Raw genomic sequence first — 26731 nt, forward strand, 5'->3', positions numbered from 1 at the left:
ACAATTTCCTTTAGCCAGTGATGCTAGCAAATGTGGCAGAATCTGGGAAAATGTGCCCCCTTTCTTCTACTCTGCCATTGCCACAGAAATGCCGAAGCCAGGATTCTGGACGTACATGGAGCAGAGCCCCAGCTGGCAGCCTGCCAACTCTTAGACACACTATGGAGCCCAGCAGACATCAGAAGAATTAGCTAGTAGGGCGCCTGGGTAGCGCAGTCGTTAAGCGTCTGCCTTCGGCTCAGGGCGTGATCTCGGCGTTCAGGGATCGAGTCCCGCATCAGGCTCCTCCGCTGGGAGCCTGCTTCTTCCTCTCCCACTCCCCTGCTGTGTTCCCTCTCTCGCTGGCTGTCTCTCTGTCACATAAATAAATAAAAATCTTAAAAAAAAAAAAAAAAGAAGAAGAAGAATTAGCTAGTAGGGTCTCAGCTAATACTCCCCCCCCTCAGGAAGGCTTTCGCTAATCCTTCCATCTAAGGAACCCCTACCTTGGTGGGTATAGTGGTCCCCACCCCCCCACCGCTTATCAGCAGGAGATACATTCCAAGACCCCCAGTGGATGCCTGAACCAGGGATGGTGCCAAACCTACAAATACCGTTTTTTCCTACACAAACATACCTATGATAAAGTTGAATTTATAAATTCGTAAGAGACGAACAACAATAGCTAATAACAAAATAGAACAATTATCACAATATGCTTGTAATAAAAGTTATGTGAATGTGGTCTCTCTCTCAAAATATCTCATTGTGCTGTACTCACCCTTCTTAGGTGATGTGAGAGAACATGCCCAGGAGAGGAGACCAGGGGAGGTGAGTGACGCAGGTGTTGTGACATAGAGTGAGGCTGCTGTTGACCATCTGAGTTGTTGTCAGAGGACGTCCACCTGCTTCCCAGCCGCAGTTGACATGGTAACTGAAACTGAAAGGGAAACCACCCATGGGGACGGGACTCCTGTATCTCACGAGGTTATACTGCCTTCATGGCACCCATCATTACTAAAGGATCGCGTCTACATCTTTGTGTCCCTGGTGATTGTTCTCTCTACTCGAATGTAAATGCCACCGGATCAGGGACCTCATCTGTCATATTCACTAGTGTTTCTCTGGCATCTACAGCGCCTCGCATTTATCAGGACAGCAGTAAGCCTTTGTTGAGTAAATGAATAAAACAAAAAGAAGAATGAATGAATGGGTTGGCAGAAAGAAAAACTGGAAAGAAGACTGGTTATGAGGAGTGATCATTAAAATATTTACCAACTGATACGGCCCAGGTACTGATAGATTAGAAAGGTCACCATCCAAGGAAGCCCCGCCCCCCTTGCTAGATGAATAACACTTTAGTTAGTGGATCTGGGGACGATCCAGAGGATCCTTGAAGTATTTTAAATTTTTAACAACCAGGTTGGCCCCCAGTATATGCCATTTGAAGACCACTCTGCAACAGTAACAAGGTCCTGTAAACTGGACAACCCATCAAGCGACTCATTTTTGAGTGCTCGGTAGGATCACTCTAGTCCCCCCAAATCACACATTGCTATTGTTGGACCTCCTATCTGTGCAGCCGTGGCTCTGTAAAAAGAGCTTGAATGTCAAGCTCTCAGGCATCGCTCCTGCTTCATGGGATTGGAGTCATTTAAGGAAAAAGAATGAGATCACTTACACTTCTTAAAAACTGCGGGACTCTCTGAGCTTCCCACCAGCCCCACTCACATTTCTCTGAAGTCAGTGAGGCACTACTTCTGCTTGGCAACAAAGAGCTGCCCTCTCTTATTTCCCAATGTCCCCCTCCTTTGCCAAGATAATCTTTCCCAGACAGGGACATTCAGAAGGAACAGAAGTCTCCAGAAAAGGGAGGGAGGGGGGAATCCCACAGAAAAGGCCCTGGCAGTGCTTAGTTAAATGAATTCCACATTTGGACAAGAACCAGCAACTGACACACATATGAGAAGATCAGGAGAGAATGTGTACTGGATAGTTCACCAAAACAAAACCAAAATATATATATTTTTTTAAATTTTCAGGCTATGGAGAAGAATCCTAGTTGAAAGAATAAAGCAATTATTTTTCCTTACAAAATAATGTGTTAACCACAGATGGCAAGTTAACTACAAACTAATCGACATTCTAAAACTTCATTTGTTTAGTTGAAAAAAGAAGAAAGCCTGTTAATCAGAGCCAATTTTTAAAGAGAGGAATGGTTTATTTCTCTAAACGGCCTTTCTGTGAACAAGTAAGGATAACTACTAATAGTCCTTTGGAAAACCTATCAAGAATGAATGAGAACATTTTTAATGACTTCAAATTATTATATCCAGTTGCTTCTAGCATACGTAAAAATAGATTATCATTGTATTAAGTATCCTGTCTTGTTTCTTAGAAATATTTCCCGCATACATGTTAACATTTAAGACATCAGCCCACACAATGATATGATGATTAAGACCACAAATAAGTTGAATATTAATTAATGAATGTTTCCATTTTTAGAAAAACAGAAGCATTATCCCAGAAATGGATAAAAGAGCTGCAAGCACACAGCTCTTAACCTTGCCTCCTGCTTCCAAGGACCTATTAAATATTTGTAAATAGAAAGCAACCATCGAAGAAAGGCTTTCTGATTAATGAGGGCAAGTCTCTCAGGAAACATCCAATTCGAAAGATATTCATTTCCCTGCCTAAAGCCAAAAAACTCTCCAAACCCTCTCCCACTATAGCTTCAGGAATTTTTTAAATGGCTTCCCCCCCCCCGCCCCGAACCATTAATATTACAGAGCAGACAGAATTCCAGCATCCCTACATTTTATAATAGTGAAAAGAACCCAAGGAGAATCAAAGTAATAAAAAAGTTGATGAAACTATGTAGTCACAGCAGGAATGACCTTAAAGAGTAACCTTGGGACTGTTGATCTGTTACAAACTTTGGCTTGTGAAATTATTTCGTCTCATCTAAAATCAAGAAATAACTAACATGATATATTCCATGCGACATGGTGTCCAGAGAAAACCAGTGTCGTAGTGATCACTCCACGTTCAGGGTTTAACCAATAACCTACGAACTGGTACCTAAAGACAGAGACCTGTCATAGATAGGCATATGGAGAGAAAGGGGGGCTGGGGTAGTCAGTGATGACTAAGGTGATTTCAAAAAAGTACTACACTTCATTCTATAGTTTGGATGACTCATTGTTTTATAAGCTCCCAGGCTGAGTCACTTCATTATCAGAAGCCAAGAAAGATGAAATGAGAAAGTCAGCTGGCTTGTGTCCTTACTATCTTAGGGCAGAGACTGGCAGCCTCAACCAGAATGATGCCTGAACAGGTCCTATTTCTCTTTCAAGTAGACCCCACACCAAAACTGGTACAAAAATCTCTGTTCTCACACTTACACCCTTGCCTTAATTACAGAGAAGGCCAGTAATGTATTTTGAGAGTCAATGTGTAATCGAGGAAAAAAGTTACCATAATCACTTATCTGCATGTTGAAGTAGTAGCTCAGGCACTTTATCTAGTGATACAACGTCATATTGTATTACTTAGCTTATTACTTGATGAGTATTACTTAGTAATTTTTACTAAGCTTATTACTAAGTCAGTTGGAACAGCTTGAGACCGAGGTCAGACCAAGAAGACGGCAGACAGAATGGCAAAATGTAAATGTTGAGCGAATGCAGAGGACAGACTCAAGTTTAATGTTAAGAGCTCAGAAGATCAAGTGGCCAAAGAAGGAAACTTAAACACCATGGGCAAAGAGGGACATTCAAGGTCAAGGACAGAGAATTTGGAGGAGTGCATAGCAGGTGTCAGAAGCCATGCATAGTCCCTCTGAGAGCCAAACTCCACAGCAAGAAACAGCAAGAACAAACATGAATAACGAGAAAATGCAGATAAGAGGAAGAGAAGCACAGAGCAGGGAGACCTGGGACTCAAAAGCTGAGTCCCTAACACCTTCTCTAGCCTGGTTCTTACCCTGTTTTAAGATCCAAGGGCAACTCTGCCGCTGAATTGCCTGTGATAGTTCTGTAGTCTTAAAGAAAAGGGGGGAGGGGTTTCTTACAAGTCAATTCAAGTTGCTTCCTGTTACTTGCAACCAAAGAATTTTAATTAACATAGCATATGTGCATTGTAAAGATCTTGAAGTATATTGCCAACTTGCTCTCCAGCAAGTTCGTAGGGATTCATTTACGCAACAACAGGGTCCTATTTTTCTCCACTCTTATTAACTCTGGATATTTCCATGCTTTCAAATCTTTACAAATTCTCTTTTATATTCTAATGGCTGGCATAGTCAGAAATAGCTTTTGCCCACCATGGCTTCGCCACAGAAATACAGGAGAAATGAATGGCAGAAAAAGATTCTAGACACAGAAAACAAGTGTTCTTATTGATATAAATTTGTGTTATCTTCCACTGGGAAAATGATGAGATCATTTGTGGCTAAATATGGGGTAGTAAGATCATGCTAAGCAAGGGAATCTTGGAAGGAAGGGCAGAAGGGTGGGTAAGTATGTGCTGCATCACAGTCTAGGGGGAACGGAACAGAGAACCCCCCTCTTGAGTCTCAAGAAAACCACCCAACCCATTAAGGAAGGGGAGCCTTCAAAAGGATATCTCATCCGCCATACTGTATTAATTATAACTCAACACAATAAGACAAGATGTGGTGTAAATATTAGGAAGAAGGAAACACCATCATTTTACAGATACGACTGATAGCCTATGAGTAACTGAAAATTATAAGAATCTATGAAAGAGTTCAGGGAGGTAGTTAAAAATAAACATGTACAAATCAACACATTCCAGATAGAGCTGGTTAAAACATACAATGCCGATTATACCAGTCTCAATCACAAGCAATAGAAAATACCCAGGAACGGTCATAAAAAGAAATCTGTAAGATCTGTATAAGCAGCAGCAACCACAAAAAGTTGGAAGTAAGGACTAAGTGGAGAGACGTGTTTCGAGATGGGACTATTTAATATCATAAGATGTAAGTTATCTCCTGAATTCAATTAAAATTCAACAAAGATAATTTAGAACTTGACAAACATATCCATCTGGAAGAAAAGTCCATGAGGTTCATAAAATGTTGGATTAATAGGGACACTTATCCAAACACATATTAAAGACTACCCTAAAGCAGTAATCAAAAAAGTGTGGCATTGCAGAATAGAAAAAACTAAGTTAAATAAAAAGAACAATGTGGGGCAGAGACACATGTGATTTGCCCGCTGCCCTTGGTCGACCAGAATCCTGCTATAGCCATAGATCAATAAAGAAGGGAGACTAGGGGAGAAAAAAAAAAAAGACTAAAATATATATGAGTAGTTGGCATATGATAAAGGTTATATTTCAAATCACCGGGAAGAGAATGGATTTATTAGTGAATTATATTTGGGAAAAATAAAGTTGGAACCATTATGCATCTATCACATTCAGTTGCAAAAACCCAGTATCTTCTCCAGCTAGTTTAAGCAGAAAGGAATTTATTGCACAGTACTAAATTGCTTACAGAATCACTAAGAGGACTGGAAAAAAAGAGGCTACAGGCTCTATTTCCAGGAACGACTCCAAATTGGTGGTCCAAATTGCTGAGCCGTTTCTATGGTCACTAGATCTGACAACATACTGCTTTTGCTAATTTCCATATTGCTGAAACGGATGTCACATACCCCACCTTTCTCCCCATTCAACTTACTGGCAAAGTCAAGTCTCAATCACATCAGAAACACTATTTACTCAGACGTGTGGGAGCTGCAGGTTTCAGCTTTCCCGCATGTGCAATGCAAGGAGGTGCATTCGATCAATTTGCACAAACCTAAGTAACCCTCAGATAAATTACATACAAAGAACCAAATTACAGAGTAGAACAAAATATAGATATATTTAAGGATTTAAACTAATTTTAAATTATAATCACATTTTGTGAATTATCCTTATAAATTGTGTTATATGCAGTAATAGATCTATTACATGTAATATACATATTTAATTTATAATATATAACAAAACACATATGTACACATCTTCGTCTGGGACAGAGAGAGAATGAGCGAGAAGCAAAAAGACTGTATCCCAACATGATAGCAATGACTATCTCAGAACAATGGGATTGTGGGCTCATCTTATTTCTTTTTACTTGCCTAGAATTTCTTAAATGGATAAATGATAACATAGTATCTCCTTTATTACAAGATTATTTTTGTAAAAAGAAAACAAAAAACAGAACAATGAACAAATACAATTTAGAATAAAGATCTTTTAAATCCTAAGTAAAATATTTACTAACCAGTATTTTAAATAAAAGTTAACCCTTACTGCAAACTTACTCCCTCACAGACACTGTCCTTAGTGCTTTAAGTGTATTAAGATAGTTACTCTTTGTAACAACCCAAGAGGTAAACACCATTATTATTTTCACTTTACACAGGAAACCTAAGAGTATAAAAGGTTGAGAGCACTGCTGTGGTGGCATAGAGGGGAGGTGGTTGAGTTGGGGAAGGCAGTCCCGTTAGAGAACCCAGGCTCTCACTTCCAACACTCAATATTGTTATCAGCATTAATATTCTTAGCGACAAGCTGGGCACCAACATACATAATTCAGCCATTTAAAGTATTATTTGGGCTGCCAGGGTGGCTCAGTTGGTTAAGCATCCGACTCTTGATTTCAACTCAGGTCATGATCTCGGGGTCATGGGATGAGCCCCGCATCAGACTCCCCGCTCAGGGGAGTCAGCTTAGAATTCTCTCTCCCCCTCTCCCTCTGCCTCTCTCCCCGTGTGTTCTGTCTCTCTCTAAAAATAAATAAATCTTTTAAAAAATGAAGTGTATTACTCAATGGCTTTTAGTATATTCACAGAGGTGTGTACCCATCACAATTAATTTTGGAACATTTTCATCACTCCAAAAGGAAATTCTACTCCTCTCAGCTGTCACCACCCACCCCTCCCCAGGTATCCTAGGCATCATACAAATACTTCACTCGCATAATCTGTTTATCCTGATAACAGCCCTATAGTGTAAGGGCTTATATCCCCATGGTAGGGATGAGGAAACAGAGGCACAGGGTGGTTAAGAAATGTGTATAAGTTTACACAGTTAGTAAATAGAGGAACTGGGACTTAAATTCCAGCAGTCCGCCTTTAAAACACTTCTCCTGACTACTGTGTTATTCCACCATCCGCATAGGCTATTACAAAAATGAAAACTTCAGGGCACCTGGGTGGCTCAGTCTGTTGAGTCTGACTCTTGATTTCAGCTCCGGGCATGTGCCCAGCAGGCAGTCTGCTTCTCCCTCTACCTCTCCCCCACCTCGTGTGCTCTCAGGCTCTCGCTCTCAAGCGCTCATGCGCTCTCTTTCTCTCTCTCAAATAAATAAAACTCTTAAAAAAAATGAAAACTTACGGACAAATGAGAATCATTCCAGGAGTATAAGAATGGTTCAATCTAAATATAGTAATTTGATATATCATGTCAATAATTATAGTTTAAAAAAATCATGTGTCAAAAAGCATTCAATAACATTCAATATCTATTTCTAGGGGGGAAAAGTAACAACAACAACAAAAAGTAACACAAAAATGAAGAAAAGCCCCAAACAAGCATAGAAGGATGCTGACACACCTATCTCCAACAGCTGTAACACGGAACAGTGACACAGTGAAGGCACACATGAATAACAAAGAATAAAACATGCCCGTTGTTGCTACCTAACTTAAATTTATTCTGGAACCTTCAACCAATGCAATGGCAGTAAAAAGAAAAAAAAAAAGATTTCTCTTGAAAAAGAAAATGCAAAGTAATTATTTCTCTATAACGGATTACATAAATAGGAAAATACTGGACTATCAGCTTCAAATCTATTTTCAGCAATACACCATTCCAGTAATCTAAGAATTGAATGGAAGACTGTGAAAAGTTAAACAACAAGATAAAGGTGCGGGGGAGGAGCCGGGGGAGAGGGGGGTGAGAGCTCAAATCCGTCTTTGAGGCTGCACAGTCCCCATAAACTGGCAATCATTAAGTCTTGCTTCACCTCCCGAGAATGCATACCCGTTAAGATTCTTTACATTCTTTTCCCTTGCCTATTTTGCCTGGAAAAATACTTGAAACCACAATGTTGGACGGATCGTTTATTTTTGTGTGTCAGTATTTTAACTGGAAGGAAAAGGAGAGGATTTTTCATGGATCTTTAGGTTACGGTGATTTGACATTTTATTACTTACAGGATTTATCGCCCACATGGAAAAAGGAAGAACGCAGGCAAAGGGAGAGTGGAAAAGCCCAGGACCAGCATTATGTATCCCCTCCTTCCCTGACCGGGTAGTCAAAAAAAACCTCCAGTTGTATGGAATAAAAAGAAAGAACCCCAGAGCCCTTTCGTGTCCTTGTGGCCCTGAGGAAATTACAGAGTGGCCGTGTCGTGAGCATCTCGCAGACTGCTGGGATCCGGGCTGAAGGGAATCCTCCGTTTTGCGTATCTAGGAGCCCAGGTTATCCGTCCCACCAGGGGCTATCAGGATATCCAAGAGCTGCCGCTTAAACTTACCAGATACTTTTTGATATGCACCATTCATTTATGCATCTTTACTCTCCCCCCTCCCTCAAAGACTCTGGTGGCTAAGAAATCAATACATTAATTTATCTTTAGAAATAGATCAGTAGCTCAGAGTTACCAGAGGAAAACAGACTTGGAGCAGAACCCTGGTCTGAATCCCAGATGACACACTTAACCACTATGTGTGACCTTGGCTGAGCCACTCAAACCATCACTCACCTAAAATTAGCCTCATCGATGTCACCTTTCACCTTCCCTTTTTTATTAAAATCCCACTTAACCACTTTATGGCTTTGTCCCCTGCTGATCACCTTTCCTCCTTGGTCTTCCAGAACACAACCTTTCTGGGCTTCCTCCTACCTGGCGGGCAGATGATTCTTCTTATTCTTTAGCTCACTCCTTGCATCTGGGATCTGACTTCAATACTCAAGTATGGGGTACTTCAGTTATTTGGGTTTAAATCCCTTTCCCTGAGTAGCCTCATCCAAATCTAGAATCAAGTCCCAGCCCCTGATCCTGAGACCCAGGACTCTAGACGGGTCATCTCCCCTGGAACAAACCATGGAGACCAAAGAGTAACAGACTCCAAAGGAGCTAACCATCTATCCTGCCCCCATCCCCACCCCCCAAAATCGGAAAATGAGCTCCTCCTGTGAACTTGACACTGCTCGTCTGTGTATCACCCTTTAAGGAGCAAGGCTTTTCAGAGCTCCAACAACTAGATCATCAAATTTTGTGGATTCCACCTTTTACCCCCTCTATATTCCCACAGCCACTGCTTTAATTCAAGATCTTAAGACGTCCCCTTCAATAGCCTCTCTACTCCCTCTACTGATCTCCCTGACACCTTTCTGGACCATGCCAAAATTTCCTATGTACTTCTCCTAGAATTACCTTTATCAAAGGCAATCTGAGTCTCTAAAATGGCTTTCCATGGCCCCAAATTATTAAAGTTCCTTTGCTTTGTACACAAGGCCTTTCATGGGCTGGTCTCATGCTATCTGTAGACCTTCATCTTCAATCACCTTCCCCTATTCCTCAATTACTTCTTTTTTTCCCCAAACACATCATGCTCTTCCATGTATCTTCGCCTTCCTACCCGCTCTTCTTTCTGTTGGCGTGTCATTCCAAACCCCTAGGCCTATTCTTCTTCCATCCTCCAAGGATCAGTTCATTTGTCCCTTTCACAGGAAGTCTTCCTTTATCCCCAGTGTGACAGGTTGCATGAGTGGTTACAATTCTTCACCATTCTCTGCATTTACATTTTTGCCACGGCCTCATCAGTGAACTACACTTACTCACACTTTAACTTTGATGTTGGCCTTGGGCCTTGCCTTGGCCCATAGCACAGAAGCACCAATGACATGTGCCAGTTCCAAGTCCCTTTAAACAACCTTCTGACATCACCATGAGAAGAACACGTGAGTCTGCCCCAGAAGGAACATAAAAGAAACTCACCGAGCAGGGGCGCCTGGGTGGCTCAGTTGTTTAAGCATCTGCCTTTGGCTTGGGTCATGGTCCCAGGGTCCTGGGATCAAGCCCCACCTCATGCTCCCTGCTTAGCTGGGGGCATGCTTCTCCCTCTCCCCCCTGCTCGTGCTATCTCTCTCTCTCTCAAATAAATAAATAATCTTAAAAAAAGAAAGAAAGAAAAGGAAAGGAAAGAAAAGAAAAGAAAAGGAGAGAAATTCCCAAGCAGAACTTCTCCAGGGAGCTGAGCTGACCAAGTCCAGCTTTCATCAGCACGCCCTCCGAGGACTCACAGGCACTGGGATAAAGGCTTATTGCTCTATACCACTGAGATTCTGTGGTTGCCTGTCAGGTGGCGTACTGTCGATAAACGATACAGCCAATGTGGTTTATTTGTCCCTTCTCTGTCCTCCTGTTGCATCCTTACACGTTCCCACCCAGTTTCTCTCCAAGACAAATGGGAAAGCAAAGCTGGCGTGTGTTCTTGCAGCTAACAATACCAAGCACGTCACAAACCTCAGTCGGAGGGGGAAAGACTCTGCATTCTAGCGAAGTTTTCTTAATGGCAAGAATACTCCGCCTAGCACTATTCCCCCAAATAAAGCCTGAGCTCTTTTCTTTAGGTTATCCTCTAACCAAAACAAGTTTACCCTTGACTTTTACAAGACTGATGCCGACGCATATATGGGAACTTTTTTGTACAGATAACCCTTATGCGAAGAAAGGTACTTTTTTTGCCGTGAACAAGCTAACTTTAACCTAAGTTATTTGAGAAGCTCAGCTCTCTTGACGTCTGGAGTAACTTTTAAAACTTTGAAGAAAAATACTTTTATTTTTCCAATGCTTTTATCTGAGTTTTTCTTCATCCACCAGCAAGGATGCTGGGCATTGGGCCTTGTTGAGGGTTCAATATTCCGAAAGCCTAGGTCAGAGACGTGTGTGAGAGCAGAAATCTGAAAGGTACGGTCTTAGGGCCATAGCCCAAAATCAAAAGACTGGCCCCTGGTCCAAATTCATCACTGAAACTGACAGACAAGGAGAGCAGGAAATCCCTGTGTGCGTCCGGAGACAGGCAAGTTGGGTGCCCGGTTCCTACACTTGAGAAAAGGTACCACTGCACCTGTTTAGAGGGTCATGCAGCCCCAGGCACAGGTGAGACTCCTGCTGGCACGAACACCATCTATTATAAAACTTTTCACGTGGTTGCGCAGAAATTCTGTAGTGAATTCTTTCGTGTCGCAAACATAGACAAGCATCACTCGTGATACTTGGGATACTTATGCAGAGATAGTAAACGTGATGATTTGGTTTAGGATTTAGCTGTATGGGACATGCTTCTGACAGGAGGTTAAATGAAAAACAGAAAACACAATTGTTTGCACGCTATTCTCATAATACATATTCCTAGAAAAGACCGGAAGAGAAGACAGGCCAAAAAATGGTGGTTAGGTTAAGTGAAATGAAGTGATTTTTTTAAGTGTTTCTATTTTTTAAAACGCTTAAGTGTAAAAATATAACTTTATGATGAAGATAATAAATGTCTCATATAAAATAATATCTACAAATTAAAACTGGAAATTGAAAAAGAAAGTTTCTCAATGAGCATTGCCCTAGAACAAAGGAGTGTGTAAACCCTGTCGGCGTCTCCCCAGAGAGATAATCCTATCTAGGGCTCCACTGCTCATTCCAGTCCGCAGAGCCCCTTCTCCAAACTGGGCTGGAGAGAAATGACTCACTCTTTGGCTCTAGGTTTCTAGACTCCACACAGACTACCGTCCTTCCAATACATTACAATCGAGAAAATTACTGTTTACTTCAATTATATGCCAGTTATATATTCATGCTTGGTTTTCTGGATTAAACAGGGGACATACCTTGGTCTTCCGCTGAAGACTTTGAAATAGTTCATTGGCAGAGGTATTCTGCTTTTTTATTGAGTGTTTCTATACATAGAAGGCTCATTTTCATTTCATCTTCGGGGGATAAATTTTAAGACCTCGTCTCCGAAGCCTCCTCTGCTTGGTAGCCCCGTACTCTACAGCTGTTCTAGCTTTAAATGAGTGTGCGTGAAAGAAGCTAGTCCCAACCCCACTTACGGTAAACCCTTCACCTGCTTGATGTGAAAACTGCCCATCAGCTTTGATTCGAATGAACTTACCTGCTCTGTGCGACTTTATCTCTGAGGTTGTGTTTTCCAGGAAAGAAGTGAATTTTTTTTCTGGATACTTGTGACTGTCTCTCCAGTTGACTATCTCCCCGTTGGAATTAATTGAAGGTTTCTAAAAGGAATTTTCAATATTGGTGCAAATATCCCCAGCACCGCCTGTAACTATAATGCAGAATGTAGGGTCGAGGGTGGGAGGAGGAAGCAAGCGAAGATGTGTTTTTCTGTCATAATCAATTTCTTTTAGAAGATGGCACAAGGGTGCCTGGGTGGCTCAGTGGGTTAAGTGTCTGACTTCAGCTCAGGTCATGATCTCGGGGTCCTGGGATTGAACTCTGGTCAGGCTCAGCACTCAGTGGGGAGTCTGCTTCTCCCTCTGCATCCCCCCAACTCATATTCTCTCTCTCTCTCGAACATATAAATAATAAATGAAATCTTTTAAAAAAATATCACAGTGACACATGATTTTATGCAGTAAACATGAATACAGTTTCTTCCTACCATAAAGGCAGAGAGATCAGAGAGAACAGCATCTGGCTGTTCATGTGCTAAGGCTTAGAGAGCCCTTATTCTGAAAGAAAGAGCCAGAATTCTGAACTCTGGATTAAGAATAGGCACTCACAGGGCTATGGCAGCAAAGTTGAGAGCTATGACCATTATGAATTTTGAGCACCAGTACTTCTGGATGATGTCACATTCAAAGCACAGTCAAAACAGCCAAAAATAATCATTTTTTAAAAAAATTCCATCTTAAACGTGCAATTCAAAAAGCAATAAATGGTACCCAATTTGAAACCCTCATCCTGCCTCTGACTTACCGTGAAGATCAAGTTTATATCTCTTCCCCCTCTTCATGCTCCCGTCCCCAGTGAGGGCTTTCTATATCCTTCCACTGTTTCTAGGAGCAGGTGAGGCAGAGAACAGTGTTCCTCAGAGAGCAGTGGAGCGGAATAGCTGTGGTGGTAAAAGGGCTTTCTCATGGGGAAGGTGGGATGCTAATATGATTTCCATAAATTAATAATTTTTGACTACGTCTCCCCGCCCCTCTGGTCAAAATTAGCCCCCCCCATACACACACACACACACACACACACACACACACACACTGCTATGTTAAGTGGGGATCCCAGAAGCTCTTTTTATTTACAGCCTAGATTTCCCCCTCTCTTCTACTGGGGTATCTGAAGCACCCTTGGATATCTTTCAAGTCAACAACTGTAGACCCCCCCCTTACTAAACTTAACTCTGATGGGCAAATTTCTTTTTTTTAAGGTTTTATTTATTTGAGAGAGAAAGAGAGAGCAGGAGCGGGGAGGGGGAGGGGCAGAGGGAGAGGGAGAAGCAGACTCCCCACTGAGCAGAGAGCCCATGTGGGGCTCCATCCCAGGACCCTGAGGTCATGACCTAGGCTGAAGTCAGAAGCTTTAACTGACTGAGCCACCCAGGTTTCCCTGGATGGGCAAATTTCTGAGAAGCAAACACAATCAACCGGAGTATTTAATCAGATGTCACACCTGGAGCTCTGTCCCAGCTGTTTGGCATGAAGCTGGAGCTCTGGTAACAATCCTCTCGGTTCCAGATCACCAGTAGATGGCCCTCTTCCCCTCACCCTAAATGGAGGAGTCTCCACCCCAGCTGGGGTCTGCGGCCAGCGTGGGGAATGCGGGCAGAGCTCTCAGTGAGGAATTAGACATGCAAGTCAGAGTCAGAACTCGGCTGCATTGGTGAGTCCTGCTGGCACCTCTCCAGCAGGTGTTCTGTCTTTAAGGAATAGCAGTGTCTGCACACTCCGTCCCAGCCTTAAGTTCTGAACTTCATTAAGAAATCCTGTGCCTCCAAAGCTTTAAATGTTGACTTCTTTTCCTCCTTAACCCTATCCTTCACCAAGAATGAGATTCACAGGTCCTCAGAGTAGCAGTGACGTTAACGTTGTTTAATAATTCCTGATTGCAGATCGACACTGCATGAATTCTAGAATCTCCATCCATTAACCATACCCAGGGAAAAGCTTGTTCACAGACACCTCCAGTCAGTAACTGGTCAGGTTGAGCCGTACTGGGGACACCAAAAGGTGACATATGTAATTGCTAAAAGGCTCAGATGAGCTCCAATACTGATCAAGCTTACTCTTCACTGATTAAAAAAAAAAAAAATCAAAAGTACCTTGCAATAGAGAGGATCACTAGCTTAGTAGTGAGCTCCTCCTCTTAGAAAGAGTTAGCAAACACAGGAAAACTATTTTTTAAAAATCACAGTGTGTATTTTCTGTACAATTTAATAGACTATAGGGATTCATAAGACTTATGTAGGGTGCTAGGGGAGAAGGTGCAGTCAGAAAACAAAAATGAGTTCTTATGGGGAAAAGAGATGATTTATGTAATTTAAAAATAAATAATAGAAGCCAAAAATAGTAGAATGAACACTGGACTCCAAAAACAATTTAGAACAGCACCCCAAGAATTCACTCGCCTATTCAATAAATATTACCTAAGTACCTCTTCTATCCTCTGTTCTCACATCCAGACACTGGGGATATAACACGAAGCAAACCAATCACTGCTCCCATAGAGCTTTCATTTTAGTGAGAATTATTCCAGAATTTGGAGCAAAAAGAGACATTGATATAAATGATGAGAGGAATGGTCGATACTATGAAAGATAGATGAATATGACTGTACATCTTCATAATTAGGTCTTCCAGAAGGAGACTAGAAAGCAAATGAAAAAAAAAAGTAATAGAAAAAAATGTTCTCCGAGCTGATTGAGGTTTACATTGCAAGGACTCACGGAGTCCTGATGAGAAAAGTTACAGAAGCATTCAATTATATTGATATCATATGTGAAAGCAATTCAGTTAAAAGGCATTATGAGAGGTAACAAGGACCACTCCATATGGTAGGAGATTTAATTCACTAGGAAAATAATTTTAAATGTAAGTACTCCTAATAAAATAGCCTCAAAATCCAGAAAGTAGAAATTCATAGATCCTCCAAAGACAAGACGACAAATGCACCATCAGAATAGATCTCAAGAGATCTGTCTCAGCTGTGACAAGAAAAACAGAAAACAGCAAAACAGCAACAGGTGTTAACACATAATCAATATGCTTGTCTAATGGAAACGTATCCAATTTGCCTTCAACCGTTAGAAACTATTAGGTCTTCTCAAGCATGCAAGAGACATTTAGGGGAAAGATACCGAGACAGAGGCTTCTGATTTCTGAATTCCAAGGTGAAATGCTACACTCTGATAATGGGCCAGACTGGCACCATTCATCACTCCTGCGACATTCAACACTAGAGACAATTGAGCAATGTTAAAAATTTCTTAAGATTATTACCCAAGAGCTATAAACTGGGCTAAAAATGTTCATGTGAGAGGAAAACTGAAACATGTTTCCCCACATACAAGCAGTCACAAAGTACGCTTTCTAGAAGAAAAAAAAAACATGCATGGAGGCCAGAAGGAAAATGATTCAGCATAAAGAGGTAAAGAAAGAGGAAGATATGGTATAAAAAATCCTAACGAGCAAAATAATCAGCAGAGCAACCTAAGGACTTACTGGCATATGTTAGTAAAGATGCTTCAAAGAGAAATTTCATTATGAAAAAAAGATCTGAAAATAAGTATGCAGATTTTTAAAGCTATATGAAGTTTTTGGAGGAAAGGGTAGGAAGGAAGTAAAACTGGTAAATTTCTGAACTTGAAAAAGGGAAATACACATGGAAATTCTTTTTATGGATAGAGGTTAAAATATTTTTGGAAAACACTTTTTTAACTTAATTTAATTCGTTTCTTTTTTAAGGCAACACCAGAGTGATGGACCTTGTGAGGCTGGTACACGAGCAGGCTCTCAGACCTACACCCAGGTTGGGATTGTCTCAAGTTTCTCACCTGGTTCCGAATCCTATCCCGTTAGTTTCATTTCACTTACTTCCACCAATTCATCTCTTCAGGAGCAAATAAACATTCTTTTTTGTACATTTCAGATGTGCAGCGGGCAGCTCAGTGGCGCAGGACGCAGACTGGGAAGGAACCAGGTGCTGCGCGGGACGCAGACACCAACATGCTCCTGAAAACATTTTTAAATGTATAACTTGGACCACATCTTCTCAATCCAGTCATCTGTTGAAGGGCATCTTGGCTCCTTCCACAATTTAGCTATGAGGACAATGCTGCTATGAACATTGGGGTGCATATGGCCCTTCTCTTCACTACATCTGTATCTTTGGGGTATATATCCAGTAGTGCAATTGCTAGATCATAGGATAGCTCTATTTTTAACTTTTTAAGGGACCTCCACACTGTTTTCCAAAGTGGCTGTACCAACTTGCATTCCCACCAACGATGTAGGAGGGACCCCCTTTCTCCACATCCTCTCCAACATTTGTTGTTTCCTGCCTTGTCTATTTTTGCCATTCTAACTGGCGTAAGGTGGTATCTCAAGGTGGTTTTGACTGAATTTCCCTGATGGCTAATGATTTTGAACATTTTTTCATGTGTCCGTTAGCCATTTGTATGTCTTCATTGGAAAGTGTCTGTTCATATCTTCTGCCCATTTTTTGACTTGATTATTTGTTTCTCGTGTATTGAGTTTGAGAAGTTCTTTGTAGATCTTGGATACCAGTCTTTTATCTGTAGTGTCATTTGCAAATATCTTCTCCCATTCCGTGGGCTGCCATATATACAATGGAATATTACCCAGCCATCAGAAAGAACGATTACCCAACATTTGCAGCAACATGGATGGGACTGGAGGAGATTATGCTAAATGAAATAAGTCAAGCAGAGAAAGACAATTATCACATGGTTTCACTCATTTATGGAACATAAGAAATAGCAGGAAGATTGGTAGGAGAAGGAAGGGAAGAATGAAGGGGGGGTAGACAGAAGGGGGAATGAACCATGAGGGACTATGGACTCTGGGAAACAAACTGAGGGCTTCAGAAGGGAGGGGGGGTGGGGGAATGGGATAGGTTGGTGATAGGTATTAAGGAGGGCACGTATTGCATGGAGCACTGGGTGTTACACGCAAATAATGAATCATGGAACATTGTATCGAAAACTAAGGATGTACTGTATGGTGACTAACATAACATAATAAAAAATTATTATTAAAAAATAAAAATGAATGTATAACTTGGAAGAAACTGGAAGATAATTTCAAGATGGAAAATTAGGACAAAGATTATAAGCATACACAAAAGCCTAATAAAGAGAAAAGAAGAGGGATGCCTGGGTGGCTCAGTCGATTAAGCATCTGTCTTCGGTTCAGGTCATGATCTCGGGGTCCTGGGATCGAGTCCCTCATCGGGCTCCCTGCTCAGCTGGGGGCCTGCTTCCCCCTCTGCCTGCCACTCCCCCTGGTTGTGCGCTCTTGCTCTCTCTGACAAATAAATAAATAAAATCTTTAAAAGAGAAAAGAGAATAAACTTTGTACCTCTACCATACAAGCCTCCATGGACTAAATAGTAAAGTAAAATCAAGCCTTTTTCTGTTGATAAGCTATAAACTCAAAACAAAATAATAGAGAATTAGAAGATGAAAACACAAAGAAGAAAACAGCAGGCTTAAAAAATACTAACATTTTGAGAAGTCTCAATTTAAACAAACAAAAAATTCTATTTTATCAAGTGAATAAAAAAATGTTCAACAATGTCATTTGAAGCCTAAGTATTTTGTTTGTCCAAAATAATGATCATAATAAGAGACTATGAAAAAACTATCTGAACTTGATACCTAAAGAAGAGCATAAGTTATGATATATTAAATCTATCAATCACAAACTTTATGAGAAAGAAAATACGAATGCGGCTCTAGCAAGAAACTCATATTTTTCAGGGTTTTTTTTTTTTTTTTTGGATCTGACACATTAATTCTCAATTGTAAATAGAATAAATGTGTAAGGGGGTGCCTGGGTAGCGCAGTGGTTAAGCAACTGCCTTCGGCTCAGGGCGTGATCCCAGCGTTATGGGTTCGAGCCCCACATCAGGCTCTTCCACTAAGAGCCTGCTTCTTCCTCTCCCACTCCCCCTGCTTGTGTTCCCTCTCTCGCTGGCTGTCTCTCTCTGTCAAATAAATAAATAAAATATTAAAAAAAAAAAGAAGAAATGTGTAAGAATACCTACAAGAATATTGACACACAAAAATAGTATGGGTAAGTTTCCATGTCATAGTTGAAAACATTTACCACTGTAATAATTAAAATAAACATTAAATTATCAAAATGAATATTAAATTATCAAACATAAATTGTTAAACTGAAAGAGTTAAGATCAACAGTCTATGTTTTCTCTTTCTTATCCTTTCCTTTTCCCCAAATGCATATACATTTATAACACATACATATGTACATAGGAACAGTGCCATAACTGGTGTTAGAAAAAAAGTCTCTCTTCTTCAAAAATACAAGAGTACATCTCCACTTTTTATCACACACTTAAATTGCAGTGAGATTGAATACTTAACCACTAAAAAAAAAAAAAAAAATAGAAGCACAGAAATAAATGGGAGAAAAGATAGTCAAATACATTTATAAAATGGAAGACAAAACATTTCTAATTTTGTCATAAAATTCAGGAACCATACGAAAATAATATAGAATTAAGGGAAAATGAAGAACTTTTATGTGGCCAAACACATTGTATTCAAAGCTAGGAAAAACATTCATCATATATAAGAAAAACAAAGGGCCATTGTAACAAATAAATAACTGGAATTCCAAATTAAAATGACCAATAACTCATAAAAAATAGGAAAAGGGTATGCAAAGAAAATTAATAAACTTATGAAAAAAACTCTCAATCTCACAAAAAACCCCAAAGAAATCAAAATTAAAAGAGAGAAATGAAGACATACCAGTTTGGCTAAGAATCAAAAGACTGCTCAGTACGAATATCGATGAAGGCGTAAGGAAATGGATTAATAACTGGAACTCTTCAAGGACACCCAGGAAGTAGCATGAAAAACTGAACACAAATACGCAGTTGTTGCATCAGCAATTTCACTTCTAGAAATTTATCTTAGGGAAGTAATTAGACAAGTGCACAAAGATACATGATTCTTATCTCAGCATTTTTTTCCGAGGGGAAAAATCATAAAATCTTCAGTGTTCAGCCCGCATTATTTTAATTACGGTACATGCACACAGTGGAATATCATGCAGCGATGTAAAAATCGAGATATCTGTGTATATATGTGCATGAAAGTTGTCCAGAATAAGGGGGGAAAAAACCAAATTAAGATAGAATATGTATGCCGTGATCCAATTTTTACATGATGTAGTTAAAATTTATAGTTACGTCCCGGAGGTGTAAAAATGTGTCTTTATTTCGTTATAACTGAATTCAATCTTTTGAAGTCCTATTTCCATTCGGTGGTAGAAAAAAAAATCAATCTCAATCATGCAGGGTGACTTCGAAAATTATTTTAAAACTTGGTTTATTGAAGCTTAACTCAGTCTCCTCATTCCATTTTTTCCTTTATTTTATCTCGGAAACTTCTCCCTTGAGACATCCGGCTGCAGAAGGAACCTCCTGGATATGCCCACGCTCGACAGAGGAGGTGAGGTCTGTCTCTGAGATTCACCAGGATTGCAGACTGGTCCCACCTGGTGTCAGAGGTCTGGCCCTCGGATTCTGCCCCGGGGGTCAAGGGTCCCGTCCTGCTCTCATGTGTTTACAGCAGTCATTGCTGGTGTCTGTGGTTCCTGACATGTCTTTATCCCATGAGTTCATGCACATTCTACCTTCTCCCTTCCAGACTCTCAGCCTCTTTCCACCCACCAGATTTTTCAGTGATTGTTCAAAACACCATGTTTTTGTTTTGTTTTGTTTTGTTTTGTTTTGTTTTGTTTTGTTTTTTGAGGGGATGATAGTGCTAAGTGGTTATTTTTTTAGGCTCTGAAATCATGACTCTCATAGAAAAAGAAAATGAATACACGACAAAGATACTGTTTCGCTCATTAATGAGTAAGGGAACCAATAATGTTGCAACCCAGTTCAAAGAATTCAGAGAACGGGATCTGGAATTCTTCCCATCAGTACTGAGCTGGAGGAGGACCACTGCCACCAGGAGGCTCCAAACTACAGTTGGGAGGAGATAGTTTTGGCCCAAACAGGCAACCCTGGACAATCTCAGAGGGCTCACTGCTTCCGGTTTGCCTTAAATCATTTCATTGACCTTTAAATAATGTGCCAGTGGGTTAATGTAATTAAATCTGTTGGGCTCCACTGATTGTATTACTGATGGGGTTTACTATATTTGGTTGAATAATGTCTTGTTTCTCTAAAATCTAAACTTACTCATCAGAACTTGTGTAAACATCTGATGATGTTATTTTCCTTACTGTGGTGCCTTTCTCGACATCGTTTTATTGTAAATCCGTTTCCTTTTCTACATTTTACGCTATATTACAGTTACAGGATTACATAGATTTTTTAAAAAATTTATGAATTAGGAAGATTGCATTACCTAAGACTCTCATATCATGATAATAATTTTTAAACAGGAAATTGTCAGTAAAAGTAGGTACTGGCTCTGGAGAGTGTTGAAAGCCACTGCATTGCACCATTCTGCTTCCCTCTTGAGACCTGTGCCGTGGGCATTGAGGAGAGGGATATCTCCAGTGGAGACATCGGCTTGACATTGGGCTTCAGCTGGGTTTGCCTTCCCCATAATGGTGAGTCCTAGGAGTCTTCCTGTCAAACAGCTGGTTTGGGGCCAGTGCCTCATTAATATAGATGATACTTGAAACTATCATCCCATTTCTGTTCCAATACATGTGTATAAATTAATGAAATGAACACTTAGGGTACTCCTTCATTATTATTTCCCGTAGCACTTCCAAAACTAAAAACATGCTCACCTATCTGCACAATTCTATATTCTGAATATATCATTCCTTTCTCTACTATTCTGTGTGCAAGGGTAATTTCAATTTTACACGATAAATTAATTTTTTTAGTTTATTTATTTGAGAGCGAGAGGGAGCATGCACAAACAGGGGGAGGGGCAGAGAGAGAGAGAGAAAGAGAACCTTCAAGCAGACTCCCTCCTGAGCGCAGAGCCAGATGCAGGGCTGGATCCCAGGACCCTGAGATCGTGACCTGAGCCCAAATCAAGAGCCGGCCACTTAACTGAGTGCCCCAGGCGCCCCTACATGATAAATTAATTTTTAAACTAAAATTAAAATTGAATTACAAATCAAAATTAAATTAAATCGAATGAAAATTAAAAATTAAATTGCATAGATACTTCCAAATCTGAATCCAGGATTCAGGGTAAATTCACATCTTTGAAATGTTTTGTGGGGTGCCTGGGGGGTTCAGTCAGTTGAGCCCCTGACTCTTGATTGTGGCTCAGGTCATGATCTCTCGTGAGAAGGAGCCCCAAGCGGGGCTCCACTCTCAGTAGGGAGTCTGCTTGAGATTCTCTCTCTCTTCCTCAGCCCCTCCCCCCACTCATTCTCTCTCTCTCTCTCTCCCTCAAGTAAATAAATAAATATTTTTAAAATGTTTTAAATTTCAAAAATAAAATGTTTTGTACGTGAATGGAGCATTTAACTCACATGTCACAAAATATGGCAAGGCTATCAAAGAAAATTAACAAAAATAGAATCAAGAATTAAATTCAAATATCAGAAGGTAGTAGGAGAAATAACACAACCCAATAGCTATTGCTTGGAAAATACTAACAACAACCTCTACCAAAGCTAATCAAGAAAAAAAGGAAATACTAATACAAGAACACTGAGAGGGGGAATATAATCAACACAAAAGTGGTATCTTTTAAATTTTTAACAGATTTTTACTTTTTTAAAAGTGAAAATTGCTAGTTCTGCTAGACCAGGTAGTACCCTCATTATTTTTTTTAATATTGTTACCGATTTCAGAGGGATATTCACTAACAAATGTATGAAGGATATCAAGTATTGCCCGAAAAAGTGATCTCTTTTAAAAAGGGAAACTTATTAACATACACTCAGTTCTCTGCTTCAGAAGTAAACAGACCTCCTCGCAGATATCCGAGGCAGCCACTACCAAACACATCTGTAAATGACCTCATATCCTCCTTACCCTCACCCCAAAACCGTTCCTTCTCTAAGCTTTCCTATCTTAGTAAATGGCCCCACTACCGTGAAGTGGTAAGTCAGAGGCGAGAGAGTTTTATTATTCATTTCCCCTTCCAACACACATTCCATCACATTACCAAATCTGGATTGCTTTCATCTCTTACATATATCTAAAATATTCCCACTTCTGTCCATCTTTACTGTCAACAGCCTAGTCTAAGCGAACAGCATTTTTCACATTAGTGCATCCTACCGACCTCCTTTGATCGACACATCCCCCCATCTAAACTATTACCCAGTCAGTAAACTTTCGAATCAACACATTCCATCATTTCTCTCCCTGCCTTGAAACCCTTGGGTGGCTCGCTGGCCTTTACTCAAAAGAAAAACTCAGCACAGATTACAGGGTTCCACCTGACATAGTTCCTAATAATCATCTCACTCTGGCTCCCCTTTTTTTCATGCTCCAGGTATATGATCTTTCAAGTACTTGAGAGCATGCTTTGAAACCTTTATGCATGACGATCCATCAACCTTTGCTTCCCCGCTTCACCTAGACGATGTCTATAGTCCTCAGCTGTGAATTTTAAAGGGACTTTGTCAGGGAAGCCTTGCTTGGGGCTTCATCCCCACTCTTAGACAAGGTAAAGCCCCCCATAATATTCATCTCACTTATAATACTCACTCTCCCAATGGGCGCCCTCTCTTCAGGGTTGGAAGCTCTGTGAGGACGGGTGTTGCATCTTCCCTGTTTACCACTCTTTCTCAAATATGTGCCATAATGTTTAACACAACACACACTTCGTAGGTGCTTCCCTGGGGAGCACAAAAATATTTAAAAGGAATTTAGAAAAGGTAAGGTGAAGTATGATCCTATTTTTGAAATATTAAACGTAAGTAGAGACACTATGATATGATCTAACTAATATGTAACTAGAAATACATTCAGCTCTGATTAACAGGAACCTGAAAAACGAATTAGGGCTTTTATTTTTCTTACATCCTGAAAAACCTTAAGGTAGGGAGTCTGGAGTCCTTGCAGCAGTGACAGAGAAAAGTTGAAGAGTTGTCAGCTGAGAGGTGTTTTTAAAGTCATAGAACTAGATGACAGTACCTGGTAAGAAAAGATAGGAAAGGAAGAGAACAGGCACAGGACTGAGCTTTGGGGGACTCGAGCAGAAGAAATTATTCAATAATATATTCCAGTAACATCAAAGAAGTGACAAGGTGAAATTCCCAAAGCTTGTGTCATAAATGTGACCTTTAAGACTGCTGCCAGTGAAGACTTACAAGTGAAAAAAAAATGGTATTGGAAACTGGGGACAAAGGGATCCTTTTCATTTTTTTTTAATTTTAAAGATTTTATTTATTTATTTGAGGGAGAGAGCATGAGCAGAGGGAAGGGACAGAGGGAGAAGGAGAAGCAGACCCCCCACTGAGCAGGGAGTCCGATGCGGAACTCGATCCCAGGACGCTGAGATCATGACCTGAGCCAAAGGCAGACGCTTAACCAACTGAGCCACCCAGGCGCCCCCAAAGGGATCCTTTAAAAATAGGAGCAGAAAGTTTAGTAACACTGACACCTGCAACAACATAGAAAGCAGAACACGTACCCATCAACTGGGTGGTTTAATTAGGAGGTTTCCAGGTAGAGTGTTGGCGGTTTTGTTTGTCTTCCTTTTGTCATTTATAGTAAATGGCAACAAGGGACAGATGAGCTAAAGAAAAGACTTAAATATAAAGGAGCCAGAATTGTTCGAAACTGTCCATTTCTAAAAATAGCAAATGACGCCAGGCTTCGTATTGAGGGCACGGTCCAGAGAACGCGGTCTAACGATGAAGCTCGCTTGTGACTACAAAACAGTTTCCTCAGACAACAGAAAGATGTAAGTTGGTGCCTCCAAGAACCATCTGAACAGATGGGCTTCTAAAATAAAACAACAACAAAAAACTAAACTAAAAAGTGGTATCTCTGCTATAAACATCCATGTGCGGGCCTCTGTGCGGACAGAAGTTTTCAGTTCCTTTGGGTGCGTATCAAGGAGGCTGACTGCCGGGTCGGATGCTGAGAGTCAGTTTAGTTTTGTAAGAAACCACCAATTTGTCTTCCAAAGTGGCTGTCCCGTTTTGCATTCCTGCCAGCAGTGCTCGAAGGTGGCTACGACTCCGTATCCTCACCAGACGTCACGTTTGTTGTCGGTGTTGCGGATTTTCGCCATTCTAATGGGTGTGCAGTGGTATCTCAGTTTTCTTTTACTGTGTAATTCCTTAATGACAGAGGATGGTGAGTATCCTTTCATACCTTATGTGCCATCCATAGAAGTTGTGTTGTGAGGTATGAGTTCAAGTCCTTTGCCCACTTTTAAAATGGATTCATTTGTTGTTGAGTTTGGTTTTTTAAAAAGATTTTATTTATTTATTTGACAGAGAGAAAGACAGCACAAGCAGGGGGAGCAGCAGAGGGAGAAGCAGGCTTTTTGCTGAGCAGGGAGCTCATTGCGGAACTCGATCCCAGGATCCTGGGATCATGACCTGAGCCCAAGGCAGTCGCTTAACAACTGAGCCACCCAGGGGCCCCTTATTGTTGAGTTTAAAGAGTTCTTTGTATATTTTGGGTAACAGTCCTTTATCAGATAAATCTTCTGCAAATATTTTCTCCCAGTCTGTGGCTTATTTTTTCATTCTCTTATGTCTTTTACAGAGCAGATGTTTTTAATATTGATGAAGTCTAGTTTATCAATTATTTCTTTCATGGGTCATGCCTTTGGTGTTGTATCTAAAAAATCATGGCCATGGGGTGCCTGGGTGGCACAGCGGTTGGGCGTCTGCCTTCGGCTCAGGGCGTGATCCCGGCGTTATGGGATCGAGCCCCACATCAGGCTCCTCTGCTATGAGCCTGCTTCTTCCTCTCCCACTCCCCCTGCTTGTGTTCCCTCTCTCGCTGGCTGTCTCTATCTCAGTCAAATAAATAAATAAAATCTTTTAAAAAAATAAAATAAAATAAAAAATAAAAAATCATGGCCACGGCCAAGGTCCTCTAGATTTATTCCTATCCTAACTTCTAGGAGTTTCAGGGTTTTGTATTTGGCACTTAAGTCTCTGATCCATTTTGAATTAATTCTTGTGAGGGCTGTAAAGTCTGTCTAGGTTCACGTTTTTGTATGTGTGTACACTGTAGGACTCTAAACTGGTACGACTTTTTTGGAATGTATGTTGGTATCCCCCACCAAAGTCAAAAATTTTAATGTACGCTCCCTACGATCCAGAAAAGATTAGAATCCTAATAGTCATCAAAATGTAATACTATTTGTCAACATAAGTTGGTTATGTTGCAGTAACAAATGAGCCACGTGGTGGGGATTTTCTCTGCCTCATTGATCAAGGTCTCAGGTTGATGGGGACTTCAGCCTCTTCATAGTCACATCTCCATGCTTGGCTTTCAGGGAAAAGATCTGGAGAGTAGCACAAGGGCTTTTTACTTTCGCAGCCTAGAACTGATATTTGTCACATCTACTCATCGTCCCCTGGCCATAATTAGTCAAATGGACTCACCTAGCACCAATGTAGTTTTCCAAAAGGCTTGGAAAGAGGGGGAAATAAAATACGGATGAGCTCTAAAAATCTCAACCTCAATTACACATTAAATGGCTACATCTTTACCAACCTTGGATATAATCTCTTGATCAAGTAAAAAACACAGATACGTTATACAGAGCTAACCTTATTTTGTTTTAAAGAAACCTCTCCACTTATTCCTGGGTAATAGTTTCAGATATTAAGTTCCGCTCTTTTATTTCTCCCGTTTCCTTTCTTTTCTTTCTTCCTCTTAAACATATCAAAGGCTCCGTGCTTTCTGGCTTGAGGAGGAATGTGGCAGGACCACAGCAGAAGACTTCGGACTCTAAATCTGGATCTTCGATCCGGGAGGTACCCTGGGCCCCGTGTATCACATGACCACTTCACTACTGCGTCCTTCTCCTTGGGTAGCTCATGGATGCCTCAAATTTTACTCATTAACGTTTCCCTGGGAACTTGCTCCTCATCTACGTTCCTTATCTCACCACATCACATCCCATTCCGTCCGGTGGCCAAGGTCATCAGCTGGGTTATGACCTTATCCGCACAACCTCCAGGCACCAAGCCCTCGTGAGTCCAGCCACCTCCTTCTCTGCAGCTCCGTTACCACCTTCACCTTTCATCCCAGCTAACGGGACAGCCATTGATCTTGTCTTCTGCCTCTGGGCTTCCTTGTCATAAATTTCCTCTGAAGTGTAAACCGGACTGTGCCACTCCTTTACTTACTTAACCCACTCCCCATAATTATCAGGATAAAATGACTCTAAATCGCTCAAGACATCATGCCTACCTTTTAAGCCTCAATCTCACAGTCTATACTTGCTCTTCCTTCCAAAATGACATGCAATCTCTCTCCAAGCATTTATGCATCTTGCTGGGAATTCCTATCCACCTG

General features: G+C 40.8%; 1 long non-coding RNA gene across 1 annotated transcript in view; it reads right to left on the reverse strand.

Annotated features, from left to right (window-relative positions):
- LOC130544043 (uncharacterized) overlaps positions 1 to 19131 on the reverse strand; it is a 56203-nt gene extending 37072 nt beyond the window's left edge. The window contains exons 1-2 of the long non-coding RNA XR_008959947.1: positions 19047 to 19131; positions 761 to 919 (exon numbers count right to left, since the gene is read on the reverse strand). This is a non-coding gene — a long non-coding RNA (uncharacterized LOC130544043). The remainder of the gene's footprint in view (positions 1 to 760; positions 920 to 19046) is intronic.
- Between the last annotated feature and the right edge of the window lie 7600 nt (positions 19132 to 26731).

This window comes from Ursus arctos, unplaced genomic scaffold (assembly GCF_023065955.2).
Source record: "Ursus arctos isolate Adak ecotype North America unplaced genomic scaffold, UrsArc2.0 scaffold_18, whole genome shotgun sequence".
NCBI classification, from domain to species: domain Eukaryota; kingdom Metazoa; phylum Chordata; class Mammalia; order Carnivora; family Ursidae; genus Ursus; species Ursus arctos.